This window comes from Ochotona curzoniae, unplaced genomic scaffold (genome assembly GCF_017591425.1).
Source record: "Ochotona curzoniae isolate NIBS_2020 unplaced genomic scaffold, NIBS_Ocur_1.0 patch378, whole genome shotgun sequence".
NCBI classification, from domain to species: domain Eukaryota; kingdom Metazoa; phylum Chordata; class Mammalia; order Lagomorpha; family Ochotonidae; genus Ochotona; species Ochotona curzoniae.
The window spans coordinates 515712-533393 of record NW_024466948.1 but is presented as its reverse complement, the minus strand read 5'-3'; the positions used below and the strand labels follow the sequence as shown (position 1 = coordinate 533393).

Here is a 17682-nt window from a genome sequence, read left to right as displayed (position 1 = left end):
TAGCCTTTGTCTCCCTATACATAATGGGGCCTGATTTGTCTCTAGGGGGTGTGTGGGGCTGTGAAATTCACATTGTTCCTGCACTGCCCATCTGGGATCTGCCGCTCTGTCTCTGCTCCTGGTCAAATCAAACAGACCAGCAGGATGAGCAGTTCTTTGGGTTCACCTCCTGAGATCCAGTGAATGTCCCTTCCCACCTTGTTGCTGGTGGAGTTCTGGCTGCTGGTGGAGTTCAGATCACTGTTCACTGAATGCCACTGGGATATTAGTCACTGCAACACCACACCATTGTGTCCGCTGCTTTCCTGTGTCTGTCAGTCTCCAGGTGCCCCTCTGCTGTTGTTCTGTCTTCTCCTATTTCCTAGAATGTCCCCTCTCTGCTTCATTCTGGCTAATGTGTCTCCGTCTGTTTAAATATGTCCTTACCCTATTCTGCCATCTTGATTCTCTCTAAGGCTTCTTATAAAATTGTTTTTATGCTATGGTTTTTGGCTTGTGGATTCTCCAGAACCGAGATTGTATGTGCTTAAACAAGCATCTTAACTTTTATTTTGAATTATAATTAACTTCTTAGATTTTAATACTCCTATAACTTGAAATTTGCCTCTATTTATGGTGCCCGATAAGAAGCTGTCTCATTCACATAGACAACCATTTGTGTCAGCACCAGCCATCCCCAGGGAGCTGGGAACTGTTGTCCTAGCTGAAATGCCTGTGACTTATGTACCCCGCTTTGGCCTTCTATTTTAGGCGGGTTCATATATTTCAGCATAATTGTTCTTTAATCCAGTGTATTTTACTTTCCTCCTTTCAAAATCCCTTCTCAGAATGGTTCCATAGATTTTGTCCACTGGCTGGAGGCCTGGAAAAACACAGGAGTTGATGGTGGCTTTCTGATGGCTTCTGGGTCGTAGGCCACACCCTTTGTGGCTTGTAAGGCACCACAGCCACCCCTAAACATAAACATCTTAAAGATTACCCTGCCTATGTGTCCCTTTGTGAGGCCTGCTTTTTTAGTGTGTTCATATGAAGGAGATTTTTATGCTGTGATGTAGACACCAACCTGTCATTACTGCATCTTCACTCAGTGACTTGTCTTTTTTGTCTGAAACAGTTGCATATTTAAGGCTTTAAATGATCATTTAAATTCCTTGGCTTAGAAGTTGGGATTTTAATTAAAATCATGCAGTGTTTCTGTAGTCTGAGAAAGCTGATCATTTAATAAGATTTGCCATTAGGATGCTAGGATATCTTTTGTATTCATATTCTATCTCTTTTAAGAAAAATGCTTGTATAGTTTTCTTCTTAGGTACTTTATTAAAATCAGCCCTTCTGAGCTGAACATTTGGTGTGGCAGTAAGATGCCTACAGCCCGCATCTGTGCCCTGATTCCATGCCTGCTTCCGGCTCCTGAAGTTAGCTTGCTGAGAGGCAGCAGTGACGGTGTGCGGACTGGACTCCTAACGCCACCTGTGAGACAGTGGTTCAGTTGCTTTGGTCCAAACCAGTGGGCTGCTCTGGGCTCCAGGGCAGTGAGCCAGTGAATGGATTTACTCACTGATTGCTTCTCTTTCTGCCTGTATTAACAAATAAATAGAAGTTTATTTAAAAAAAATTAAAAATGATTTCTTCTAGGATTTTTTTCCAGTGTAGATAGAATATAGGTTATCCAAGGTTCAGAATCTGTGCAGTAGCGGGCATTTGGCCTGGGATACTGCTGGGTCACCACCCCCGATGTTGTGGAGTGCCTGGATTCGGGTCCTCGCTTGGTTCCCAGTCCCAGCACCCTGCTAGTGCACATCCTGGCAGGCAGCAGGTGATGGCTCTAGTACTTGTTTGCCTTCCATGGCTGTGGAAGACCCAAGTGGAGCTCCTGGCCTCTGTTTCAGGCCTGCCCAGTCATGGCTTTTGCAGGCATTTGGGAGGTGGGCCAGCAAATGGACCAGGCTGTTCACCTTTCTCTCTCCCCCCTTCACTCTTCCTCCTCCTCCCCTCCCTTATATCTCTCCTGCTTGCCCCAACACCTGCCGTGTGTGTATGGGACAATAGTAAGTTCAAGCAAATAAGCTGAAGTAAAGTCTGTCTGTCACTGATAAGGATAAACTATAGACTTTTCTAAGTCTATCCAGCAACCTAGTCTGTTTAATTGGGTACTTGGTGGTTTAAACTAGGAATTCTTTAGTTATGTAGATAAAGTGTCAAAAAATATAGCTTGTTAAGAGACTGATGGAATTATGATTCCTTATGAAGGACTATACCATTGTAGTAAAATGAGGAAAATCTGTTGGGGGGTGGGAGCTTGGGGGGGGGAGATCCCAGTCCATACAAAATTCAAAAATTCAAAAAAATATATAGCTTGTAATCTTAACAGTTATGTTTATGTAGCAGAAATTGCAGGCATTTGTTTTCTCTGGTGTATTTGGGATAGTTCTCTGACAAGTGGTTGAGACTGACCTCGGGCAGTGTCTGGCAATTCCAGGGCCCCTGGATCACCACGCCGCTCAGCTCTCCACACTCCCTAGTGTCTTGTATAGTCACAGTGAGATTGGGCTGTTGTGTTTTGTTATTGTTGCTGTTGTTAATGTCATGCTTTTGCGAAATTTCAAAAGATTGGTAAGAATTCTGTCATTTTGTGTAAGCTGAAATGTATAACTTAAAAATGGAGATAAGGGCCTGGATTGATGGCCTACCAGCTTAAGTCCTCGCCTTGAATGTACCAGGGTCCCATATGGGCACCGTTTCTAGTCCCGGCAGCCCAGCTTCCCAGCTTCCCATCCAGCTCCCTGCTTGTGGCCTGGGAAAGGCAGTCGAGGACGGCTCAAAGCCTTAGGACCCTGCACCCACATGGGAGACCTGAGGGAAGTTACTGGCTCCTGACTTCAGAATGGTGCAGCTCTGACCATTGCGGTCACTTGGGGAGTGCATCATTGAATGGAAGATCTTCCTCTCTCCTACTCTCTGTATATCTGACTTTGCAATAAAAATAAATAAATCTTTTTTTCTTTTTAATGGAGATGAGCAGTTTGTAAAAAGTTGGCTGGAACTGAGGGTGGCACATGGCAATGTGTGGTCTCTTGAAGTGAGGCAGGGCTCCTAATTTCAGTCCAGTTACTGTGCCCACCTGGGCCAGTTCACCTCTGGAGGCTCTGTTCCTTATCGCTGAAGCCCACGCGTGCTCTCATCACCTTCATCAGGATCAGGTGAGCGGTGGGGGGGACCGTTCCCCTTATCACTGTGTCTCGGGTTTTTATAATTCACGGGGAGGAAGTGCAACATCCTTTTCTTTTTACAACTTTAAAAATTTCTGGGAAAACATCAAATCATTTATCTGGGTTCAGCTTCTCACACCATGTGTCCATGTTTTCTTTCCTTTTTTTAGATTTATTTGAAAGGCAGTGTTAGGGAGGAAGAGGGAGAGCAAGAAAGAGATTTTTCATCTACTGGTTCACTCTCCACCAATGGCCGGGAAGGCCAGGACTGAGCCAGGCCACATCCATGTGCTAGGAACTCCAGCTAAGTACTTGGACCGTTTTCCTTGAGTGTCCCAGGCATATTAGCCAGGAACTGGATCAGAAGTAAAGCACTTAGGACCTGAACTGTTGCTCATATGGGCTGTAGAATCACAGGCCATGGCTTAACGTGCAGACTCTGCCTGTTTTCTTTCTGCTTTTTCACATTATTTTTTGTCCATTTATGTCAGGCAGTAAGTCCCTGGAAAAGTGAACTGGAAATAAATGATGTACGGATTTGTAATCAAAGGCACCCATTGAGAATCCTGCCAGGTTTCATAGCACATTGCCCAGTCTAAGGTTCTGGGGCCAGTGCAGGGGCTTACTCCCAGCATCCCATATATCCCTTGCTGCTTACCTGTCCATGACACGAGGCACAGCTTCTAGCCCTACACCTGGGACGTGACCTCTGACATGACCAGAAGGTCAAGGGAAATAGATATGCCTTGTAGCCAATTACAGTGTCTTTGGTGGGTGGGGCCTGCTGGAAGACGCCCTCCTGCCCTCCCCTTCCTTAGCCTTTAAAACTTGTAACTTGTGCATAATAAAGTGGACATTCCTCACCAGCTTGTCTCCTGTGGCTCTTCAGCTGAAGAACACAGCCTCACCCTGGCGAGGTGACCACAGGGCCTGTTGGCAGGTTTAAACCCTTCACAGCGGGCCCGGCGCAGTGGCGCAAGTGGTTAAGGTCCTCACCTTGCACGTCCCGGGATCCCATATGGGCGTAGGTTCTAATCCCGGCAGCTCCATTGCCCATCCAGCTCCCTGCCTGTGACCTGGGAAAGCAGTCGAGAACGGCCCAAAGCTTTGGGACCCTGCACCCACATGGGATACCCGGAAGAGTCTCCTGGCTTCGCACTGGCATAGCATCGGCCGTAGCGCTCACTTGGGGAGTGAATCATCGGACGGAAGATCTTCCTTTCTGTCTCTCCTCTCTGTATATCCGCCTTTCCAATTAAAAAAAAAAAAACCACAGCCCCAGCTATTCATGAGCATGTTGGGGAGTGAACCAGTAAATGGAAAATTCTTTCTCTGGGTTGCTGGGTTGTTCTTTCAAACAAATAAAAAGAAGCAGCTTTTTAAAAAGAAAAGTTAGTCTTGCGTGAAAAGCTGTTATCAAAAAAGTCACTCATTGTCCCAATTCTGTCCTTACACTCTCCCTGAACAGTCATTGTGACAGGTTGGAGTTTATCTTGAAGCAATCTATATATACTCTTCTGAATCTTGTGTTTTTCATCTTGCCAGTATGAGCTTAAAAGATGACTCTGGGTGTCTTCAGTGGGTGGGGCTCTGCCTCTTTGTACCTGCGTGATTGAAACAGCCTTGAGGATGCTGCAGTGTGCTGGCGTGGTTGATGGGGAATGATACCAACATTTTGTGACTACAAATAAAGCTACAGTGAAAAACCACCTATTACATCTGTGTCCTTTTCATGTCTGTAGAGGGTAAACTCCTAGCGGACTTTTTAGATCCTCATTGAGGTATATCTTATATCCATTGTAAGGCATTGTGATGAGATGAGTTTCAATCAATATGTGCCTTGGGCAAATGCTATCCCATGGGGTACAGAACATTCCTGTGACCAGGAGGTACCCCATGTTATATTGGGGTTACTCCTTTTCTTCCGACATTGACAGATGTTCTGAGTGGCACCCAATCTCCCAGGCAGCTTGCCTGTGCCCACCCTCCTTTAGGGTTTCTGCTTGAATGTTCTGGACTTCTTTGTTTCTCCTCATTTACTCATTAGAGACCTCTGTCTTTTCTCCATTTGCATAAATATGTAGAAGCACTCTAGCATTCAGAACTGTTTACTAGTCTTAGTTTATCTCATTTTTCATCTGTTATTTCTTTTTAGTATATTCTTAATATATTCTTGAGAGGGCAAAAAAGCCGCCTTGTGTTGGGGATACTTTCCTAAGTTAGGACAGTCATTTGACTTAATTGTTTTGCCTCGTTTTTGTGTGCACAGGGTTATTACATAGTTCTGCTGTTAGCTTATCTGTTTTTATGTTTTATTGAAACAAAAAAAATCATTCGCCTTGGACTTATTTGTATTTATGGCTTTTGATGATGATTATTTTCTTCCAGGCTGATAGCAGAGTGTGCTGGCAAGATTATTAAAAACTTCCTGGGACTGGCTCGGTAGCCTAGCAGCTAAAGTCCTCACCTTGGACATGCTGGGATTCCCATATGGGCTCTGATTCTGGTCCTGGCCCAACACTGGCTACTGCAGTTCCCCAGAAAGTGGACTAGCAGGTGCAGGATCTGTCTCTTTTTCTCTGTTTCCTGTCTAACTGGCTTTCAAAATAAAATTAAAAGGCCTGACTAAAGCACCGTGGTGCTTTGGACTAGGAATGGTGTGGTTAGTCTGTTTTCTGTTGCTGTATCCTGGAAGTGGATACATTAAGAGATTTATTTAGCTCAATTTCTGGAGTTGGAAAGAGGAGACATGGTGACAGCTAGATAGCAGGAAGGGTTTAGCTCACTGAGGACCGTATATTGGGATCCTATGAGAACTGCCTTCACCCCTTACAAGGCAGCTCCTGCAGAGATCCTATCTCCTAGAGGTCCCACTGCCTCCCACATTGCCACACGGTTACCAAGCTCAAACACTTGGGCAACAGTCAGTCTTTTTTTTTTTTAATTGTAATTCTTTTTTAAAAAATATTTTTATTTTGAATTTTGAATTATGTGGCACATTTTTGTATAGGCTGGGATTCCCCCCCAAACTCCCATCCCCCATCAGATTTTTCCCATTTTGTTACAATAGTGTAGTCCTTCATAAGGAATCATAATTCTATCAGTCTCTTATTTAAGTGTACTCCGACATTGTTGGTACAGACAATGTCAGACAGTCCAGCATCCCATTGTCCAACAGTTCATTGGGAATCCATCTTTCATCTGGATGCAGGGATGCATGTTCCATTGTACCCCCACGTCTGTATATGATAGACCCCAGTACTCCATCACTATACATTACCATAAGTGAGAAGCCATGAAACAAGGTCAACAACCAGTATGAGTTAGAACAGCCACATCAACAACAAATTATAGCACCTTGAAAAAATAACATGCCACTGAGTAACCAACACATGCGTGACAAAAAAACACAGACGTCTCTTGGGAAAAATGATGCCATCTTATACTTCATGAGCACGTGATGAATTCGACTAGAGAAAAGAGATTATTTGGAAGGAACCAAACTGAAATAAAAAACATCAAAACACATGGGATACAGCCAAAACAAACAAACAAACAAACAGAAAAAAACAGTACAGATTGGACTATTGGAGGTGGAATTGGTGGCCTGCCTTGTCAGGACTATATTTTCCTGCTGAGCCTGTGCAGTGCTCTAAGATGGTGGAGATTTTGTTCCCAGCTTAGTTCTTGGGCAGCTCAGCTGTCCTCCCTTCAGTGTAACAGTGTCTGGTCCTGTGACACTGTTACCTGAGAGCTGCTGGATTAACGCATGCATAGCTTGCTACTCTTGCAGTTTATCAGTGTTTGGAGCACTTGCCACAGTGTCCAAGATGGCGCCCATAGGGGCACCAACAAAGATCAGGGGGCTGTTGGCCATCAGCTCCAGGGACCACACAGACCCTACAGGCTGCAAGGCTGGTGCTGTGGGCTCAGCTCAGTGCAATTAGCTAGTAACACGCCCACTCTGGACCTTCACTTGGGGTCCACACTTGCTGCCCTGCTACCTGAGATGGCGCCAGGCGGGATGCTGCTGGAGAATTGCGGCTGCTGGCTTTCAGCTCCAGGGACCACACCGACCCTGCAGGGAGCAAAGCTGGTGCTACCCTCCCCACTTGGATCAGTTCCATGTGATCAGCCAGAAAGGAGCCTCCTCTGTGCTGCTCTGTCAACTCCGCGTTCCACCTCTCCACACAAGATGGTGCCCTGAGTCCCCTACTCTCTCTGCCTGTGGCTGGTTCCAGTCACTCAGCTTGATTGTCCGATCCCAGACTGTACTCGCCTTCCTAGCTCCCCACACGGACCCAGGCTCTCACCTGGCGGTCACAAGAGCTGTGTGGAGGCCACTGCTGGATGTCTGGCTGGTGCTGGAAACGGATTGCCAGAGCCTGGATCGCCGGGGTCTGAGTTGCTGCTCACTGACTGCTGGTGGGTTTTTCGGTCCACTGCAACACTGCTGTCCCGTCACTGCAGCTTCCCTGTGTCCAGGGGGTCTCCAGGTACCCCCTGCTTACTGCCTGAACCCTATTTTTTCCCTGTAATCTACTTATTGTACTTCACCCTGTCTAAAGATTCTCCATCTTATCAAATGTGTCTGTACCCTATGCCGCCATCTTGCCTCTCCTACAGTCAGTCTTAAAGAGTTGATACAAAGTAACCAGTTTCAAGGATACATTCAGAAAATGGGCTTGATGAGGAAGATGAGAATAAAGAAAGCAAAGCAAGTAGATACTCTTACAGAGGGTAAACAGATTGAGGGAGGAAAATTATTTGGATTTACTAAAGTTTAGTTGCCAAATGGAAATCTTGAAAGGAGATTTGCCTGTTAGAGTCTAGGCCACAAGGGAAGAGGAGTGACCTGGGAAGTTGAAATTTGTCAGCACAGATGGAACTGAAAGCCGTAGACACACAACTCCTAGGGAGCCCCTGAGGAAGAGAACATGTCTGAAGTGCTAATAAGCCTGAGGACCTTTTGCAATTTAGACAGCTAGAAGGAGGAGTCAGTGAAGGATGCCGAAAAGGGGTTGCCAGAGAAATCAGGAGCAAAAGGTACTCAGGATTTCAACTGGCAAATGGGAGGAAAAAAAAATCAAGGAAGAGAACAGCTCTAGTACTACCAGCCAATACTTGCTGAATGCTTATGCTGTGCCAGGCATGTTCAAAGCGCTTAGCACATATTAAATCACAGAATCCTCGCCAGGCAATATCACCGTAATGTTAACATACTTTATACCATTCCCCCTGAAGAAACCCCGCTACTCAGTACAGGTGACTTAGCCTGTTTTCACAGCTGTTTCAAGCCTGAGGAGCTTCTAGGTCCTGTCGCCTAGTACTGGAATTGATAGGAAAGAGACAATGTTCACATTTTGATTTGGGAGTATAGAGGCAGTTAGTGACCGGGAGAGATGGAAGAGGAGATGCAATGAGAGCCTGGAGGAAGTAGGTGGGAAGAGTCGGGAAGGGAGACCAGGGGAGCAGAGGGGATATCCTTTCTGCATCCTGGAGCAGACAGGCTTGGAGATGATACAGGAGTGTGTGTGTGTGTGTGTGTGTGTGGTTTGGGGAATGATGAGACGGAGAGTGGGAAAGTTACTAGTTAGAAGGGAAACTGGTAAATGAAGTTTTGTTTTGCTTCTGTTTTTTTTTTTTTTTTTTTTTTTTTGAAGGTGTGTTTTTATTGGAAAACATTTACAGAGAGAAGGAAATACAGAGAAAAAGATTCATTCCCCACAGAGTTGAGCTGATCTGAAGCCAGGAGCTTCTTCCAGGTCTCCCATGTAGGTGCAGGGTCCCAAGACTTTGAGCTGTCCTCGATTGCTTTCCCAGGCCACAAGCAGAGAGCTGGAGGGGAAGTGGAACAGCTGAGACATGAACTAGCACCCATATGGAATCCCAGAGTGTACAAGGTGAGGATTTAGCCATTGAGCATCAGGCCCAGTGTGGAAGTTCTTGAGTGGAGGAGCAGGGACAGACCAATTGCTTGACAGAGGTAGTGGTCTCCCAGAGGAACAGAGAGCCCATCCTGTGTATCAGATCGGAAGCTGCATGTGGACACAGGACCAGGCCGGTAGATTTTTGGCAGGTATGTTCATGTCCTCTTGGTTGCTGCGGTGCGATCCACCAGAAAAGCAAGGTCATTACTCATCGGAGATCATTTGCGGGAAGACAACTGGGACGTGATTATCTAGGAGACAGATATATAAGTTATTTGAAAGTAAACAGAAAGGGCACATGAATTGAGAGCTCTGAACTGGGTCAAGAGGAAAGTGAGTGCAGTGATAGAGTGGGCTAAGCGTCTGCTGCAACACCAGATTCCCATACGGGTATCATCCAATGTCTGAGCTGCTCTACTGCAATCCAGTTCGCTGCTTTTATTGCCTGGGAAAGCAACAGAGAATGGCCGAAGTCCTTGGACCCCTGTGCCCACGTGGAAAACCTGGAAATAGCTCCTGGCTTCAGATTGGTTCAGTGCCAGCCCTTTGGGAGCATTTTGGGAGTGAACCAGTGGGTACAAGACCTCTCTCTGTAATTTCGCCTTTCAGGTAAAAAGCTTTAATCACTTTTTAAAAAATTATTGATAGAGGAAAAAGAAACCAAAACCATAGGCTGGGCGTTTCTCGTGGAATCTGAAAAGTCAGGCAGGCAGAGATATGCTTCACGTGGAGGTTTGGGAGTAGGGTGTGTGCGCGTGTGCGCTTAGCGTGGTGTGCAAGGAAAGACAGTTGAAGAGAAAAAGGCCACGGTGCTGAATGGATCACAGCTGCTTCCTGAGTTAAAGAGTGAAGTTTCCACATAGATTGCTGACTGTCCCATCGGTTCTGTTACACCAGTGTTGTCCTATGCCAGAGTCATAACTTTTAATTTACAGTGTATTTATAAATCAGGTTTCCCTCACTTTTTTTTCACAGCTACTCTTTTGGCAATCATTTTACCAATTACAAAACAAAGTCTTCTGGAATTCTCCCAGGAGCTATGTTAAATTTATGTACTAATTTATGAAAGTGACGTTTTAAAAAGTCCTCACCCAGAAACGTAGCGTGTCTTTCCACTTAACTCAGTGCTTGTTTTATGTCCCTTAATAAAATTTTAGAGTTTCTTTCATATCGACCCTCCAGCTATATTTGTGAATGTAATTCTAGGTAGTTTATCATCATATTTTGTTATTACAGTGTCTGATGTATTTTTTCCCCATTTCCATGTTTAAGAAATAAAGAGTTACTGTTTGTTTTTATTATAAACATCTCACCAAATATGCTGTTAATGCCAATCTTTTCAGTGATTCTGATTTTCTAGGTTCATATTAATATATATGAGAACAAAGAATTTTAGCTGTTTCTGATCTTACACTATTTTGCCTTTGAATGTATTTTTTTTTTTACTGTGGTAAAATGAATGCCTTTAATGTGGAATATTGATTTAGCATCATTATTTTAATATCTTACTTCAGTTTTTCTTTCGAGTAGCAGATTTTTCTTTCTCTTTCCCTTGTTTTTCAGGTTCTTTTTTAGCCACCAACTAATATAAGTGTGATTTTTGTTTGATTTAATGTAATGGATTTCGTTGAAGCTTTTCTGTTGCCAAACTGTCTTTTTTTCATTGTTGGACTGTATCTTGTTTGAACTGTATTTTTTTAAATAATGCTAATTCAATTTCCTCATGTTTTTTGATAGCTTTTGTATCTATCAGCCACATGAGGATGTTGATGGGGCCTGATGAATTAATCTTAAGATCTTAAGATCCAGGCCCAGCGTGGTAGCCTAGCAGCTAAAGTCTTCACCTTGCATGCTCCAGGATCCCATGTGGGCACTGGTTCGTGTCCCAGCGGCCCTACTTCCCATCCAGCTCCCTGCTTGTGGCCTAGGAAAGCACACAAGGATGGCCTAAAATCTTGGGACCCTGCACCCATGTGGGAGACCTGGAAGAAGCTCCTGGCTTCTGGCTTTGGATCGGCTCAGCTCTGGCCGTTGTGGCCACTTTGGGAGTGAATCAGTGGACAGAAGATCTTCCTCTCTGTCTCTCCTCCTCTCTATATATCCGACTTTCCAATAAAAATTAAGAAAATAAAATATGATAAATAAAATAAAAATTAAAAATTTTATTTTAAAAATCTTAAGATTCAATGAAGGAGACATTACTCTCTCACACATACACACACATACATAGTTCTCCTGTGGACACTAGGAATTTTACCATCTGGAGTTTCCAAGAAGTTCAGTAACAAACCCGATGTGACTATCAAAAGCAGCTTATTTAAAAATAATAATAAATAATAGTATTTATTATTATAATAATAAAGCCTCAAAGTAGAATATTTACCCAAAATTTTCAGACTTCTAACTATTGAACTTTATATGTTATACCCCTTAATCTCTTCTGGAGTTGGAACTATGTTTTGTATCTTTTTTCCTGGCTATATTTTCATTTTCTCTCCCCACCCTCTTGCCCTCTTTCCCCAACTCTCCCCAGCACACCATCATTAAACTTTTAGGGAATTCACTTTGCAATCACTGCAGATCTGTGAAAAATTGCAAAGATAGTACAAAGAGGTCTCCTGTGCCCATGACCCAGTCTCTCCTGGGAAGATCAACATTTGTACAATGTGTGTGTATACCTGTTTGGTATTGTATCATGTGTACAGGTTAGTATAAACACTCCTGTAATGAAATATTCATCCCCACAGGGCTTTCACTTTTTTTTTTCTTTCTTTTAAAGAGAAAGGAAGAGACAGATCTTTCATCTCTGGTTCACTCCCCAGATGCCCGCAACAACCAGATCAGAACCAGGAGCCAGGAGTTCGTCTCCCACAGGGCAGCAGGAACCCAAACACTTCAACCATCCTGCTGTGCTTTTTGCGGACCACCAGAAAGGAGCTGTGTTGGGAGTGGAGCAACCAGGACTTGAGCAGATCCCTGTATAGGATGCTGTTGTCACAGGCATGGTTTTGCTCCCTGTGCCACAATGCCAGCTCCCGATTTATCTTTTCCTAATGATAATTCCCACTTTTCCTCTACCATTCCTAATCCTAAATTACCACTAATTATTTGTGATTTGGTCATTTCAGCCATGCCATATATAGATGAAATCATTAAAGAGGGCCCACCATGGTAGCCTGGCGGCTAGAGTCCTCATCCTGAGTGGGCTGGGATCCCATATGGGTGCTGGTTCTAGTCCCAGCAGCCCTGTTTCCCATCCTGCTCCCTGCTTGCGTCCTGGGAAAGCAGTCGAGGACAGCCCAAAACCTTGGGACCCTGCACACTTGTGGGAGACCTGGGAAGAAGCTCCTGGCTTTTGGCTTTGGATTAGCTCAACTCCAGCCGTTGCAGCTGCATGGGGAGTGGATCATCGGATGGAGAATTTTCCTCTCCGTCTCTCCTCCTCTCTGTATATCTAACTTTGGAATAAAAAGAAAATAAATCTTTTTTTTTTTTTTTTAGAGGAACATGACCTTATAAATATATTCATTTGTTAGACCGAGTGACAGACTCTCCATCCTCTGGTTCAGTCCCTGATTGGTCACAGCGACCAGGTCTGGACCAGGCCAAAGCCAGCAGCCTGGAACTCCATCCTAGTATCCCACATGTTACCACGTGATACTCAAGCACTTGGGCCTTTCTCTGCTACCTTCCAGACACATTAGCAGGGAGCAAGATCAGAAGGAGAGCAGGTGGGACTCAAACTCACTCATGTGGAGTGCCAGCGTCACAGGCAGCAGCGTTACTTGCATTACACTGCTGAACCCATGCGATGTGTTAGTATTAACTTCACCATAATGGTCTTAAGGTCCACTCCTGTTGGTGTATCAAGCGCCCTTTTTTTTTGCTCCAGGAGTGTTTTATGGTGTGGATGTGCCGTGGGTAGCACTGTCGTTCACCTGGCAGTGATGGTTTCTGCCACTTGGGGCTCACTCTGTCATCAGCCTCCAGTCTTCATCCTTTGTCACGTTCTTCTGATTTTTCATGACTTTTCAAGGGTTCTTTAATTGCTTGGTTTCTTTGCAAATCTTTTGTAGTAATACAAGCATTTTTCAGCTACTTTCCTACTTTATGTGAGGTAACTATTGCCAGGTATTTTATATCAAAAATGCTTTCTGTTGTAATATTACTTTATATTACATCTTTGTAGAAGATCTTTAAAGAATGTGTCTTGGTTTCAGATTGTGCAATCTTACACATTCACCTTTAGGCATTACTGTTGTCAACTTCTAGTTTTCAATTCAGTTATGGTATCAAATGGGATATATAAAATCTCTGGGGGGATTAAGGTTTTCTTGGTTAGCTGAAAGTTGGATTGCATGATCCTGTTTGTTTGGCTCATATCTGAGTGTCACAGTTAGGTAGCCAGGGGCTGCTGCGGTCAGGAGCAGCTCTTGTGGTGGGCTGGTCCCTGGGAGCCCAGCTCCTGTTCCAAGCTGCGGTGATCTGAGCTTGCCCCACCTTGGGTGGAAGGCTCCAAGGTTTCAAGGGGGGGGGTGACGAACAGCAAGACTCTTAACAAAGAAGAGAAACGCCTGCTCTTGGCTGGCATGCGGGTGCCGAGTCCTGTGCTTGGCTTATACTGGTACCAATCAGTACGCCTCACAGTAACCTGGTGACTGGAGGTGATGGTTTTTACTTCACAGGGTAATGAATAAGAATGGCACAACTTTTCCAAGGTCACAAGACTAATAAGGTTGGGATTTGGATTTTTAAAAATATCTCATATGTAACATTCTTTATGTATTATAAAATACAAAGTTATTGACTTAAGCATGAATCATTCACATATTCTATAACATTTCATGTACACTGTATCTTCTTGTATCATTCCAAAATTCTTCCTCTTTGTCTTTTTTTTTTTTTTTGGCTGGTTAGTTTGTTCTTTTTTGCATCGTAAAGTTACAGGATTACTTATCAACAAAGTAAGTTGCCCAGGTGTCGCCAGCCAGCAGCGACACTACCTACAAGGCACACTCTTGAGGGTCTGGGAAAAGCCGGAACCTCAACCGGACCCCTCATTGCCAAAAGCGGCTGCTTTTATACTCTTTCTCCGCTGCTTTTTTCCTTATAGGTCTTAGCTTTTCTCTGCTGCTTTTCTCACCCTTCTTCTCTGCATAGGCCTTCTACTCCTCTTTCTGCTGCTTTTCTCCCTGTACTTTTCTCTCCAGAGATCTTATTGCTTTTGTACCCCTCTCTGCTTTTTCTCCCCGAAGACCTTAGCTTTTCTACCCCTCTCTGCTGCCCCGTTCTTCTCATTCCATCCATCATTCTTCTCCCCATCCTTCTCCTCATCCGTCCATCTTACAGCTTTTAGCAGCTGCTTTTATACCACTCTCCACCAATCACTTCTCCCCGTGGGTCCACTTGGTGCTACCTGATAGGCCAGTAGCAATGACATAATTGCAGTGAGGGCATCAGCCTATCCCTGTGACTTCCTGTTTACCTGCTGGCGAGACCAACCCTGCCTCCTGGCCCTGGGCCAGCCGCCATCCTGCGATGGCCTTTCCTATTCCTGGGAGCAGCTCTGGCACCCCGCTCCCCACACCCAGGGCAGAGAAATCCAAGTCCTGGGGCTTCTCTATGCAGGGTGGTCCCCAGGGACCAGGCCTCCTGGGTGGGGCCCTGCTCCCCTGAGGTCCTCACTTGGCCAGTTCCCAAGGGACTGACACAGAACACCTGACTGCAGGCTGGCTTGGAGAAGGGACCCAAGCTTACAGTTTGTAGCTGATGCGGGAGCCGGCCTTTCCTCTGCCACCTTCTGGACAGGCTGAGGGAATGTTGGGTATGTGGGGCTGGCCATCCTCTGTATTCTTCTGATGCGATGATACAGCCTCCTTCCTAGAAGTCATGGTATGTCTTCCCTGCTGCGTTACTCCCGTGTGTGTGTGTGTGTGTGTGTGTGTGTGTGTGTGTGTGTGTGTGTAAAAACAATAGCCTCCACGGGAAGGGACCTTCTGGTTTCTCCCTTTTTTTCCTTTTCCTTCCCATGAACACAACAAGCTCTTCAACACTACAGTTCTGTCCATCTACTTCCAGCAGGGTTACACGGTGACCTTGATGACCAACCCGCTGCAGCTGGATATCATACAGGTCACCTTGCACCAGGTGTATGTGTCTGGGTTGTGGGCACTCAACCCTGTCCAGGAAGGTGTGACCATCGTAGCCTCATAGGATGTAGGTTTTCCCTTGGTGCACAGTGACCCCCCGCCCCAGGGCGCTTCGTTGGCATTTCATGGGAGCTACAAAGCTCCAGGTCTCCCTCTCTACGTCGTAGGGCTCCACGCTGTTGAGCTGGCCCTGCCCGTGATAGCCCTCTACTGCATAGATGGAGTTGTGTAACAGCACACAGACTCCTGCCCTGCTGTAAATGTTTTCCGGCATGATCTTTCGGAAACCAGGTGCCACTTGTCACGCTCGGGTTCCTACAGCCGTGGGAGCCGCCCACCGTGTAGATGTGTCAGTCAATGACGTCGACCCCGCTCCCCGCCCCATGCTCAGCTCAGCTTGCTCATCATATTCAGCAAGGCGCAGGGTGACCATTGGTTGGTCATGGGATTGTAGCAGTCTGGGGCACTGGAGTCGGTGTTACCCTTGGGGGACTTGTTACGGCGGCCTCTGGCATACAAGAGCCTGCCTTCCACACAGCCAGCCAGGCCACTCCTGTTCTGCCAGCCACAGCCGTGTGCCTTGCTGGGTTGTAGACCTCCAGGTAGCTGAGGGACTGCTGGAAGTAGCCACTGGCCCTGTAGATGAGCCAGCCCACCTTGGGCGCTTGGCAGATCTTCACCTGTGTAGGCTTGTGCATGGTACGTTCCTGGAAGATCTTCACCAGGTAGTTCTTGCAGCGCGAGTCCCCACCATAGGACATCTGCACAAAGTGTGGCATGAGCAAGTGGCAGGTGCACGGCCTGCAGCAGAGCCTGCGCATGGAAGCACGACTGCTCACAGTCGTACTTGATCCAGTTGATGAAGGCATGGAACACAGTTCGGACTCGCCGCACACGTTTAGGTCATCCCAGCTGGGATGTGGGGCAGGTTGAAAAACTCCTGCTTGGCCTCCTCACCCGAAGTGCATACAGGTGTACTCGCTGGCCCACTGGTGCAGCTCCGTGCAGCCAGTCTGCTCAGCCAAGTCGGTGATGTGCAGCGTTGCTGGGGTTGAGCTGCTGCACCAGGAAGTTGCCGCAGCCTGGCATGATGCTGTTGATCTGATACACGACAGAGCCGTTCATGATATGCAACATGCACTTGTTGCCCATGGCAGATGGATGCCATGAAGGCGACCTCGATGAGGCCTGCCATGACCTGTGGGTAGATGCCTCAAGAGATGCCACCTCCATGCCCTACTCCACAGCCTGTTGGTGAACATGGCTTTGAGGCAGGGCTGGACAAGGCCTGCACCACTTTGTGGGCCATGAACTGGGCAGCCAGCGTGTCCTTGTACTTGACCTGCAGCATGCGTGTCACCTCGGCCTTGCACTCAGTGGAAGCATACATGACCGCTTCCCCCACCCCCTTAGGGTGCTGTGATGGCTGCTGGGACATATCAGCCGTGGGGCTCGGCCCCGCTAAGCTTGCCTTCTGGCTGCGTGAGTTTCTGAGCGACAAGGGAGCATGCCGAGGCGGACTCTCAGGGGTCCCCGCCATGGTCAGGCTCAGGCTCCATTTCCACCTCCGCAGCCCACTGGCCGGGCCTTCCTTCTTGCCTTAATGAATTTGGCCCTTGAATTTCGCTTAATGTGATACTACGAATTTTGTTTTAAGTTTTAATGTTTTCATATTTATGTAAGAAAGTAGATAATGTACATACATTATAAATATTATTATGATGAATATCAATTGAATTCCAGCTCTGTGTGTGTTTACTTCTGTGCATGTAAGGTGAAACATTTTTTTTGGATGTTTCTTGAAAATTTTTAAGGCTATCTGAAATGCAGAATTACAGAGAAGGAGAGGCAGTAAGAGAGATTATCAATTGATTCAATGCCCAGATGGCCACAATGGCCGTGGCTGGGGCAGGTGGGAGGCAGGAGCAGCTGCTCAGTCCCAGTCTCCACCATGGGTGGCAGGTACAAAAGCCTTAGGAGCATCTTCCTCTGCTTTCCCAGGAAACTGGGTCAGCAGTGGAGCAGCATGGATTTGAACTGGTGTTCATAGGAGATATTGGCATAAGGTAGCAGCTTAATCCACTGCACCACAACACCAAAGCCAGTTTTGAACATCTTAATTTTTATGTTGAAGGTAGAGAAACAGAAATAGAGAGAGATGATCTATCCACTGGCTCACTCCTTAGATGCTTTCAACATCAACATCTTTTCAACCAACCCTGGTCTCCTCCTTGTGTGACAGAATCCTAACCACCTGCTTCCTCCTGGAGTGCACACTGGCAGGAGCCGAAAATGTGAAAATGTGGTGAGGACTTGCTGCAACAGTCTATGAAGCAAAGCACTGGGAATGCCAAAGCCTGGCTCGTTCCAAATAACTAAGATGCAACTAGTACC

The 17682-nt window shown here is 46.1% G+C and overlaps 1 pseudogene; it reads right to left on the bottom strand.

Moving 5' to 3' along the window:
* Positions 1 to 9343: 9343 nt before the first annotated feature.
* The window catches only part of LOC121167498, a 103569-nt pseudogene continuing 95230 nt past the window's right edge, over positions 9344 to 17682 (bottom strand).